Source organism: Selaginella moellendorffii, unplaced genomic scaffold, assembly GCF_000143415.4.
Source record: "Selaginella moellendorffii unplaced genomic scaffold, v1.0 SELMOscaffold_86, whole genome shotgun sequence".
Taxonomy (NCBI): domain Eukaryota; kingdom Viridiplantae; phylum Streptophyta; class Lycopodiopsida; order Selaginellales; family Selaginellaceae; genus Selaginella; species Selaginella moellendorffii.
Genome location: NW_003314347.1, coordinates 325207 through 335826, shown reverse-complemented (window position 1 = coordinate 335826; position 10620 = coordinate 325207).

Here is a 10620-nt window from a genome sequence, read left to right as displayed (position 1 = left end):
TAATTTGTTTTACTTGTCATTTCCAGAGATTTAAAATTTTCACCCTTTGAATTTAATGTGTTTTTTCTTTTTTTCTTTTATCCTTAATTTTTTAGTTAGCAACCTTCTTTTTTTTAAAGGGATACCATGGACAAATTAATTTATTTTTGCAGCAATTCATAAATTATGCCTTACAAACTATTTTTAAATATTTTAATTTTAATGCTAGCATTAGGATTTTAGGGGAAAATGTTAGCCTAATTTAATAGTAAATTTTTATATAAATAATTTATTATTAAATTAAATTATTAAATTAAAGTCTACAAAGGTGGTGTGAATAGTTTACCATTAAATTAATTAGTTCTAAGGATTTTACTCCATATGTTGGATTTTGGATTCTGAAGTAATAATTAAAAGACATTTTTTAAATTTTAATTTTTTAAAAACTATTTATGGTTACTTTTTTTATATAGTGTTTCTCACTATAACTTTATCACATTACACAATAGATAATACATTTTTTTTTATGCTGATTGAGAATTTTAAAGGAAAATAAAGAGATTTATCACTATGGTTTCAAAATTTTCAAAATGAAATTAAACTTTCTTGTGGTTAGAATAGATATGGATATATATATATATTTTTTCCAAACAATTGTTTTTTATTCTATAGGAAATTTATAAAAATGTAATATTACTTAATTTTGGTATTAAACATTAAAAATATATTTAAAATAGTTACTTGTGCCAAAGAAATGATATTAAAAGATGGTTTTGAGATTAACATGGTTGTTCTAACCTTTAATCGAAGTAAATATTTTATTATTATTTTAAATGTTAATTTTTTTCATTTAAAGATTAGATATTTATAAAATCTATGTGGTTTGAGAATTAATATGAATTAAGTGTGAATGTGAATAAATTAAACTAACTAATTTAATGGGTATATGAACTATTTATCATTAGTTTAAGTGTTTTAGCAAAAATAATTAAATGGGATTGCTTGATGTATGATTCCCAATCCCCGTTAATGAGCATAACTTAATAACTGTAAAAGTAAATTTCACAGCAGTGATGAATGATTTTTATTCACTAACATTTTATACATTATGTAAATTCCTAGCATGAGCTCCCTCAAATGAAACATTAACTAATATTGATGTAAGAAAATACTTTCTTTAAGTATTTAAATTTGTATATAAAAAGATTATATAATAACTTTATTTAATTTTTAATTTTTATATATGTTACTTTAAATCTAAATTCACTATTATTGATAGCTATAAAACTCTTAAACAAAGTTTTATAACTATCAATAATAGTGAATTTAGGGGGATGTCTTTCCCTGTGGGGACGACGTCTTGGCAGCACTTGGAGCTTCCTGCTTGATCGCCATGGGACTGGAGAGCTTCTCCACGGATGCTGCCGAGGACAGTGTGTCCATGACTCGGTTGTAGTCCACGACTGAGCCTGGGGAGCCGCCGACCTCGACCTGGATCGTGGGAGTCTGTGGTGCCATCGTCTTGTAGCCCTCGTCTTGTAGCATTGGGAGATAAGATCCTAGACCTGGAAACTTCTTGTGCTGATACTGAAACCGGCTGCCATCCTTGATGTTCTTCGAGTCTTGCAAATAGACAGGAGGACCACCGCGTGAGAAGCCCTGGCACTGTTGCTGCTGTTCCCAAGCATTCGACTTTGGCACCTTGGCTGGCCACTCGTAGCAAAGGTAGTCGTCCACAGTGATATTGGACCTCTGGCGAACACCAACCTGGGCTCGAGCGAGAGACTCCCCAACTTTGTACTCGATTCCTCCAAACTTGTTGTTGCCACCACCACTTTGCCATCCCATTAGAGCGGCCAGATGCTCCGAGGCTAGAGCCAAGAGAGTCACAAGGTGAGGATTTTCCATGCCCTATAGCAAAACCAAGAAATCCATGAGCAAAGAAGAGAAAATCTGGCTGTCATGGGTGTGGAAAGTTTACAGCGACATGCAACCTCGAGAGATGCTTGAGCTCCTTGTTATGGAGAAATGCCAAACGTTCGAGGATTGCATCGTCTGGGTGAGGAAAAGGAGTTTTATTTTTGTTTATAAACACCACCTTACTGTTTTGTGTCATGCTTTTCTGGTTTGAGGACTACTTTGTGAACAGAGTCAAGCAGCTTTCCCAGGGGACTCAACCACAAGCTTCTATCTTTCGTAGCATCAGGGCTGAAATACCGTAGCATCTGTAGGCCCGTGTGGGTGTGCTCAACCCGAAGCACAAGATCAAGCTCCCAGAGTTCAAACCCAAGCAAGGGGTGAAGATTATCACTGATGAGAAGGCCACCAACCTGACTGCTTCTAGCTTGGACAATGCTGCCGACATCTGATTTAAGTCACTGCCAACGGGAGAAGGTGAGAATTTTCTCTTTCGTTTTTTTTACAGGGCTGATAGCAGGGCTCTCAGACATGCGAGTGTATGAGATCCCCGATGTGGACAAGCCGGGAAGATCATTCCAGCCATCGCGATGATGGAACAAGGTTTTCCAAGGCAAGACGTTCACCAACTTGGCACTGCCTCTCTTCCCAATGGCCGAGCCGGTTCCTCCCAACCACGTCAAGGGGACCTCTCCTGGAGGGATTGACAGCCTACAGCATCTCATGTGGCCAAAGCCTGCTCTACAACAGCTTGTTCTAGAGTAGCTCACGGAGCCAAGGCACTGGAAGATCCACCTGTGGATGGATTCAGGTACGCTGGACAAGCCTAATCTCCTTGTGGACATGTATGGCAAATGCGGCAGCTCTGCAGCACAAGGAGTGCATGTCAGAGCTCGCAAAGGTGGCAAAGCTGGTCCTATGGGCTAGAGGTGATTGTGACCAAAATTACTTAGAAGAATGTCTCTCTCAATGGTATTTTGAATGCTGGTATTTATAGAGCAGATCAGAAACATTCCACTCACCTAATTTATTCATTATAGATGCATTGTCTCTCTTGAGTAGGGAGAAAGAAGGCGGCAGTGGCACACCACCATTAGCATCAATGGTGTGACAAAGAGCTAGAATGAGAGCAAAGAATGAACAGGATCTTTCAGAAGGAAATTGGAAACAACTATTTATAGAAAGAAGAAAGAAACATTAGCTATATATTATTATATCCAGGAATTTCTCTTGAAATTTGCCATTGAATGTGGCTTTTGATCTCCATGATTCAAGGTGCCTATCACACCTTAGATTTTGGCTCTGACACTCCTTCTAAAGCCAAGGGTGTGATTATTGTTGCTATGCCCATAATGGAATTCCTATGTTCTATAAATAAAATTTTAGCCAAAGGTTTTATAAGTTGTTATCAAAAAGAAACATGCTAAACCATTAGTAAACCTCCCTGACATAGTGATAATGCTTGGTAACATGTTAAGACTTCTAATATTGCACTTCACTATTGCACCAATCAATAGCTCCTTTGTTGCCAACATAAAGAGTAATTAATATGGAGGATTGCTCAAGAGCTCCAAAAAATTCTTGAAACGAAAGAATTTCCCTAGAAGAAATTGAGGCAAAAAAATATTTTGCTTTTGTGAAGGAAAGAACAATGTAAGCTTGCTTCTTTTTGGCCTAAAGAACAAGGTTTATTCCAAGTTAAAAGCAAAACCATGTTGTGAATTTATGGCTATTTTTATCATTTGATAAGCTACTATCATTGCAAGCAACAAGAGAAAAGCCACCATGTGAGCCATAAAACACTCAAAAAGCAAGAGTTTATTTTACATGGTGCATTATAGATTTAGCCATGTCCCAATGTTTCTTGCTAAGATTAGAAAAAAATTGGCTAAGAGCAATGATAACATAAGCCAAATCTAAATAGTTATACACCATAGTGTACATCAATCTCCCAAGCAAATTTCGAAATGATACATTTGCCAAAGCTTAACACTCTTCCTTGTTAGAAGGACACTTAGCTTTTGTTAAGAATTTAATGTTATAAAGCTTTATGGGCAAATAAAAAGGATTGCAATTAATGTATCCATAACTCTCAAGAACTTTTATCAAATATTATTATTGAGAGATATGAAGGGATTTTATTTTCCTGTCATAGTGAATTTCAAGACCAAGAAAATATTGAACTTCTCCAAGGTCCTCCATTTAAGAAAACAGTTTTGATGTTAAAATCTCAAGATCAAAGTAAGTGATAAAAGCAAGCAAAATTTGAACACTTGTCATCTTTACTACTAGAAAGTATATCTCAAGATAATCCATACCATATTGTTATTTGTAGCCTTGTGCAAAAAGTCAAGCTTTATGACAATTGATAGAACTGTTAGGGTTGAGTTTCGTCTTGTAAACTTATTGACTACCAAAAACTATAGCTCTAACTAGAAGAACCATTTCATCAAAAGTATGCATATGAGTGATAGATTTAATTTCTTGGTCCATTGCTCACTTCCAATGGCTTGTATTGGGATTACCTATAGCTTTTATGAATAAGGAAGGCTTGGGTGTATATAAGGTTGCAAAAAACTCTAACAAATAAAAGGCAATAGCATAAAAACATTTAATATTTTAAGAGCCTTTCTATTTTGAATTTTCACCCTTTTTCCTTCTCAAAAGTAGCCTTATTGAATGTTAAAGATGCTATCTGTAGCACACCCTATTTCTCTTCCCTTAAGCCAACTGGAAAAAGGGCAATTGCTTGATAAAAGAGCCTTTAGTGGTTATTTTATCCTTATTTATCCCCCAAGGTTCCAAGGATCTACAGTGACAATATATCCAAATCTCATCCCATGATCACATACACTACACCATTGGAGTCAAAACAATGTTAAATCTTGGAGGAGAAAGTTGAGCTATCTTTCTTATTCAAGCACTCCTGGATCAACTCTTCTTTGCTCAAATGCTTCTTCATATTGAACATCATTCCAAAAATCAACTTTAAAAATAACATCATTCCAAAACCAAGAATTTGGAAAATTCACAAAGTCAAGGTTATGAATAAAAGAGGATTGAGAGAAAAAAAGAATTTCCTCAAAAAATACCACTTCTTCTTGCTTATAAATGTGAATTGTGCTTGTCACAAAATCTATCAATCTATAAGTATGAGAACTAAAATCAGGCATACCAACAAATATGAGCTTTTCCCTAGTCGGACCTCTTGTGGAACATACTAATATACCATGCATCCAAATATCTATACATGTGCCACATTAAGTTTATTCTACATAAAATATTACCACAATAAGTCGATGGTTATGGAGAAAAATAACATGCCTCTACCCAAAGCTTTTATGGAGCGTGAAATTGAGTGAGAAGGCATCTTGTTGTGTCCACAATGGTGCAATTCTTACACTCTACCACCCTATTATGTTGAGTTGTGTTTAGTGAGTTGGCACTAGATTCCAGCTTGGGAATATATGTTATTAAAAACATTATTCACAAATTCATTGCCATTATTCATGCATAACTTCTTGATTTAACAATCAATTTGGTTTTGGACCAAAGTTTTCCAATTTACAAACAATCCAAGACTTCAAATTTCTTCTTTAGAAAATAAACCCAAAGTTTTGCGACTAAAATCATTTGTGAAAGTCAAGAAATATTTAGCCTTTTTGAAAAATGGAACTTATACTAGACCATAAACATTAGTATGAACAAGCTCAAGCAAATTGCTTGCTAGACTTTCAATTGTTTTAAAAAGTTGATGATGGTGCTTTCCAAATGCACATGCTTCAGATGGAGCAAGAGTTAACTTGTTAGATATATCCAAACCATTTACTGGAAATCCTAAACAATAAGTAATATTCAAATCATTTATGCCATAAATCATAGTGCTTTTACCAACAAAGGCAAGAATTAAAAAGCTAGTAGATTCTTTATCCTTGAGTTGCTATAAATTTCCTTCCTTGGGAGCTATAGCAACCATATCATGAGTTTGTGCATTTTGAATGATACAAACTTGATAATCAGAATATAGATTGTTTTCCATATCAGCAATCATTGCCCTAGTTAGGATTAAGTTCCCATGAGATGTTTGGACATTGATGTCACCAATGCCATGAACACTATGCTCACTATTGTTTCTTAGCTGCACAATATGCTGGCCAAAACAAATTCTATACTTAATAAAATGATCTTTGTGCCAAGATAGGTGAGTAGTAGCTCCAGAATCAATCATAAAAAAGTTAGTTACCATAGTATGGTTGTAAAAGTTAATTCTAACTGCAACACAAGTTTCATCTAAAAGTCATTTATAGTGAGTCATAAATTTGAAATCCTTCAACTGTTGTTGAAGATGTTTCATATTCAACTTGCATTTAGACTCTTTATGGTTAAACTTGTTGCAATAATCACAAGATTTCTTCTTGGAGTCCTTATTGAATTTCACATCACTCTCCTTTGCCTTGGAAAAACCTTCATCCTTTAAAACTTCGTTGTTGTTCTTCTTCTTCACAAATTGCTTAAAAGAACTTTTTGCAAACAAAGCCTAATCAAATTTAAAATAAAGAATTCCAACATCCTTCTGCATGATGATCTCCTCCTTGATGGCCAATATGGCACAACTAAGTTGAAGCTTGTCAACTTGCATCAAGTTACTTCAAAGAGAATGAAAAGAATTAGGAAGAGCACAAAGAAAAAAATAGTTTTGAAGAGAAAGGAGGAAGTTTGTTCTCCTTATCTAATTTCTCAATTTGCTAGTACATATTTTTCATGTCATCCACAAACTGGTCAAAGCTTCTGACTCTTTCCACCAAATGTTGACCATCTCCGTGTAGAGATGGCCAATTTGGACATGTCTACTGCTTGTGCTTCTCACACAACTTCTTCTATAGCTCACTACAGGTGTAATTCTCATTGAGAGTAAGATCATCTAGCACACTCTCTATGTTGAGATTCGATGCTAAGGTACATGCTTAGCTAGGTAGTTAGGATGATGTGGCATTAGGCAGTTGCCACAGCCCATATATATATAGCTTTATATATACAATATGAGTAGCTAGGTAGTTAGGATGATGTGGCATTAGGCAGTTGCCACAGCCCATGTATATATAGCTTTATATATACAATATGAGTAGTTGTTGCCTTTTTTATCATGGTATCAGAGCACTTTAGGAATGGAGTATAGATCTTGAGGACTTCTAAAGGATGAAGAAGAAGAAGAAGCTTCTAGATGCCAACAGCAGAAATAGAGTAATAACAAATCAATACAGAGCCATACCAGCAGTTAGGAGTGGCAATCTTGCTCAAGAGTATATTATATTTTTAAGTAGCCACTAATTAATGGGAATCGAACCCGTGCCATTTGCTTTGATACCACATGTAGCACACTTTATTTCTCTCTTCTTAAGCCAATTGGAAAAAAGGCAATTGCTTAATGAGAGAGCTCTTAATGGCTATTTTATCCCCATTTATCCCCTAAGGTTTTAAAGATCTATGGTGACAATATATCCAAATTTCATCTCATGATCACATGTGCTACAATCATTGCTCTATTGCTCCTGGGCTTCTCAACTACTCTACTACTCCTCTTTTGGAGCATATCAGCATCTTTTGCCGCTCCAAAGCTTCTATATTCTTACCCCTAAATTTGAAATCATATGTATTGGTCATCCATATGTATGTCCTTCTGGAGCATCTTAGACGAAGGTATCCACCATGGGACTACGGTATGGGTGGATGATTAGTTGCCTCACATGGAAGATCTAGTCTACACAATAAAAGGATTGATAAATTCAGTGCAAAAATGGAGGTGTTAGTTCCCCTTGGCTCAGTAAGGGTTGTTAGTCAATAGTCAATAAGGAGATTGACATCTCTAAAAAGGAGGGTGAGTGTAGTGCATGTGATCATGGGATGAGATTTAGATATATTGTTACCGTGAATCCTTAGAACTTTTGGGGATAAATGAGGATAAAATAGCCACTAAAGGCTCTCTCATCAAGCAATTGCCCCTTTTCCAGTTAGCTTAAGGGGAGATAAACAAAGTGCGCTACATTGACTCAACAGGCCAAAAAGCAAAACGGCAGCACAAGCACAATATGCTTGAAAAGAAGAGCAGCAACAGCCAAGTGAGTGCGGTAGATAGCAACAGCAGAGTTGGTTGAGAAGCCTAGCAGTGGCAAAAGAGCTCCAAGAGAGGAGCAACAACAGCCAAAGCAGCCAAGAGTGGCAGAGGCAGCAAGCCCTAGATGTAGTTGCTTTGAGTGGGAGTCAGTGGAGTACCACCAGTTTAGATGAGTTTTTTCCTTTTGTAGTTTTTCTCATCAGTTGTATGCATGTTGAGCATCTTATGTTCAGGCTTTGTCTTAGTTTGTAGACACGCCTAAGTGGGAGTGTTGAGATTAGTTACTCAGGTAGATGCTTAGCTAGGCAATTAGGATGATGTGGCATTAGGCAGTTGCCACAGCCCATGTACATATAGCTTCATATATCCAGCAGTTGCTACCTCTTTTATCACTCCGTCAATGTGAGCCCAATTGTTGCCATGCCCTTGCTCTCACGCTGACTCCAGGTATCTGCCTTCTGATAGCCCACATCAGCTCCTGGCTTCAGCTTGTCACTATTGACAATGCCCCAAACTCCCTCACCTTTGATCCAGCTCGAGAAGTTTCCAGATCCATCAAAAATGAAAATGGAACGGCCATTTGAGAAAGTGGCAGCATTTCCATTTTTTTGATCCTGCTCTGATACCATGATAAAGAGCCAGAATGAGAGCAAAGAATAAACATGATCTTTTCAGAAGGAAGCTGGAAACAACTACTTGTAGAAAGAAGAAGAAACACTAGCTATATACTAGTTATGTCCAGGAATTTCTCCCAAAATTTGCTGCTGAATGTGGCCCTTGATCTCCATGATTCAAGATGCCTATCACACCTTGGATTTCGGCTCCAACATACTGTACCCTGTGTGGTCTAGATTCCGGATCAAAGGCGTCACCAAGACCTCAGTTAGCCCTGCTCCCTAGATCACACGTTCAAAGATCAAAAGAGATTCTTGGCCGCCAGCCCTGTGGAGATCATGCTCGACAAAATACCACCACCACCGCCCGGGATTAGAATCATGGACAATCGCCGTGAATTGCGTTTCTTGAAGTTGTAATGTGCGCCCTTCCAGTGATGATCATCTGCTGGTTGCTCGATGGAAAAGGCGCATACTCCTTCCTCCCTAGTCGTGACTGAACCCTTTGCTCCACCGAATTCTGTTCAGCTGCCTCGTCCTACAATACTGCGAACAAAACATGTTTTCGATCTATGTCCTCGCAACAGTTACGATCATAGGATCACTGCACTGGCATCATTCTAGAAGCTCACACAGCTTCTCATCGCTAGCAGCTGCTTTGTTTCCATCACTATCTCCTCGTAGTGGATGACGGGCTTGGCCAGGCACTCAGCCTCCACCTGAACGCCTTATGCTGAGCAGCTCTATTGTCCATGTGCATCGGAGACGCTGCTGGGAGTCCGCCCCAGTCACCGTCCCGAGGATGTAAACTGCAGCTTGCTGCCGCCCACCATGTGATCCCTGGGACCATCAAACACTCCTCCTTCCTTGGACGACAGAGCGCGAGATAAGAACGCAGATATAGGTGCATCGATCAGGAACTGAGGCAGAACTTCGTGTTGCTCAAGCGGTAGAGTGTTGGACGTCTGGATCAACACGTCGGGAAAGCTCTCCCTAGTGAATATGGAAAACACACGCTGTTTATACATAGTACTTTTGGGCAACGTAGCGAGCGAGTGGCAAGGAAACAAACTTGTTTGCCAATGGAAGTGTGCAAGCGGGAAAGCTTAGAGAGGCAGACTAGGAAATAATCGTCACCGTCGGCTGTCGGACGCATCTGAGCCCTTGAATCCTTGTATAAGAAAGGGAATAGAGGTAGGGATGGATACGAAGGAGACGACTCGCGTCACGGGACCGGATGAGTATGGTCTGATTCAGGCGTTTACACCTGTGGATTGGAACGGGCAGAAGCGAATCCTCCAAGCGCTCTACGTCGTCGAAGATGGCTTCCTTGAGGCTGCTGCCAAAGTGGACGAGTGGACTCCAGCCGTGATCGAGGAGGCAGTGCAGCGGAGAATGATCACGGATTATGGGGTTGCCAATGTCGCCGAGGATGATCTTGTGGAGCCGATTAGGATCTACGACGTGAGAGAGAGGATGATCAAGAAAGGGGTGCTCCCAGCACACCTGTATCAGTAGAATGTCTGTAATCAAGTAATCCCTGTGGAATTTGTTCGTTTTGGCGGCAGGATCCCAGGGAGAATGCTTCTTCTCCTTCTTCCTCGCCATTGCAGCAGGGTGTTTACTTCAAGTTCTTTCAAGTTCTTAGATTGAGCGAGGACATGGCGGTAAGCTTGGCGGTGAGGATTTTCTAACAGTTCCTCCATCTACAGTCGTAGACAAATGCCAATTGTTAACAAGCACTCCAGGCTTCAACTCCCTTTCACAGACATTTCTTCCACAGCACTAAACGTTTGCTCAATGGTAAACCAATATCGAAGTTCCACTAACAAAACTTTCTAACTAATGGCGAAATTCTTTCTGCCTGCGGTCCAGTTTTCCCAGGCTGGCATTCGCTAAAATACCGGAGGGGAAATCCCAGTCTCAGCACCAGTCTCAGGAACGTTCTCTGGATTCATAACCGGCGTGGTGTAATCAGCCTGCCCTGGAACTGGAGAG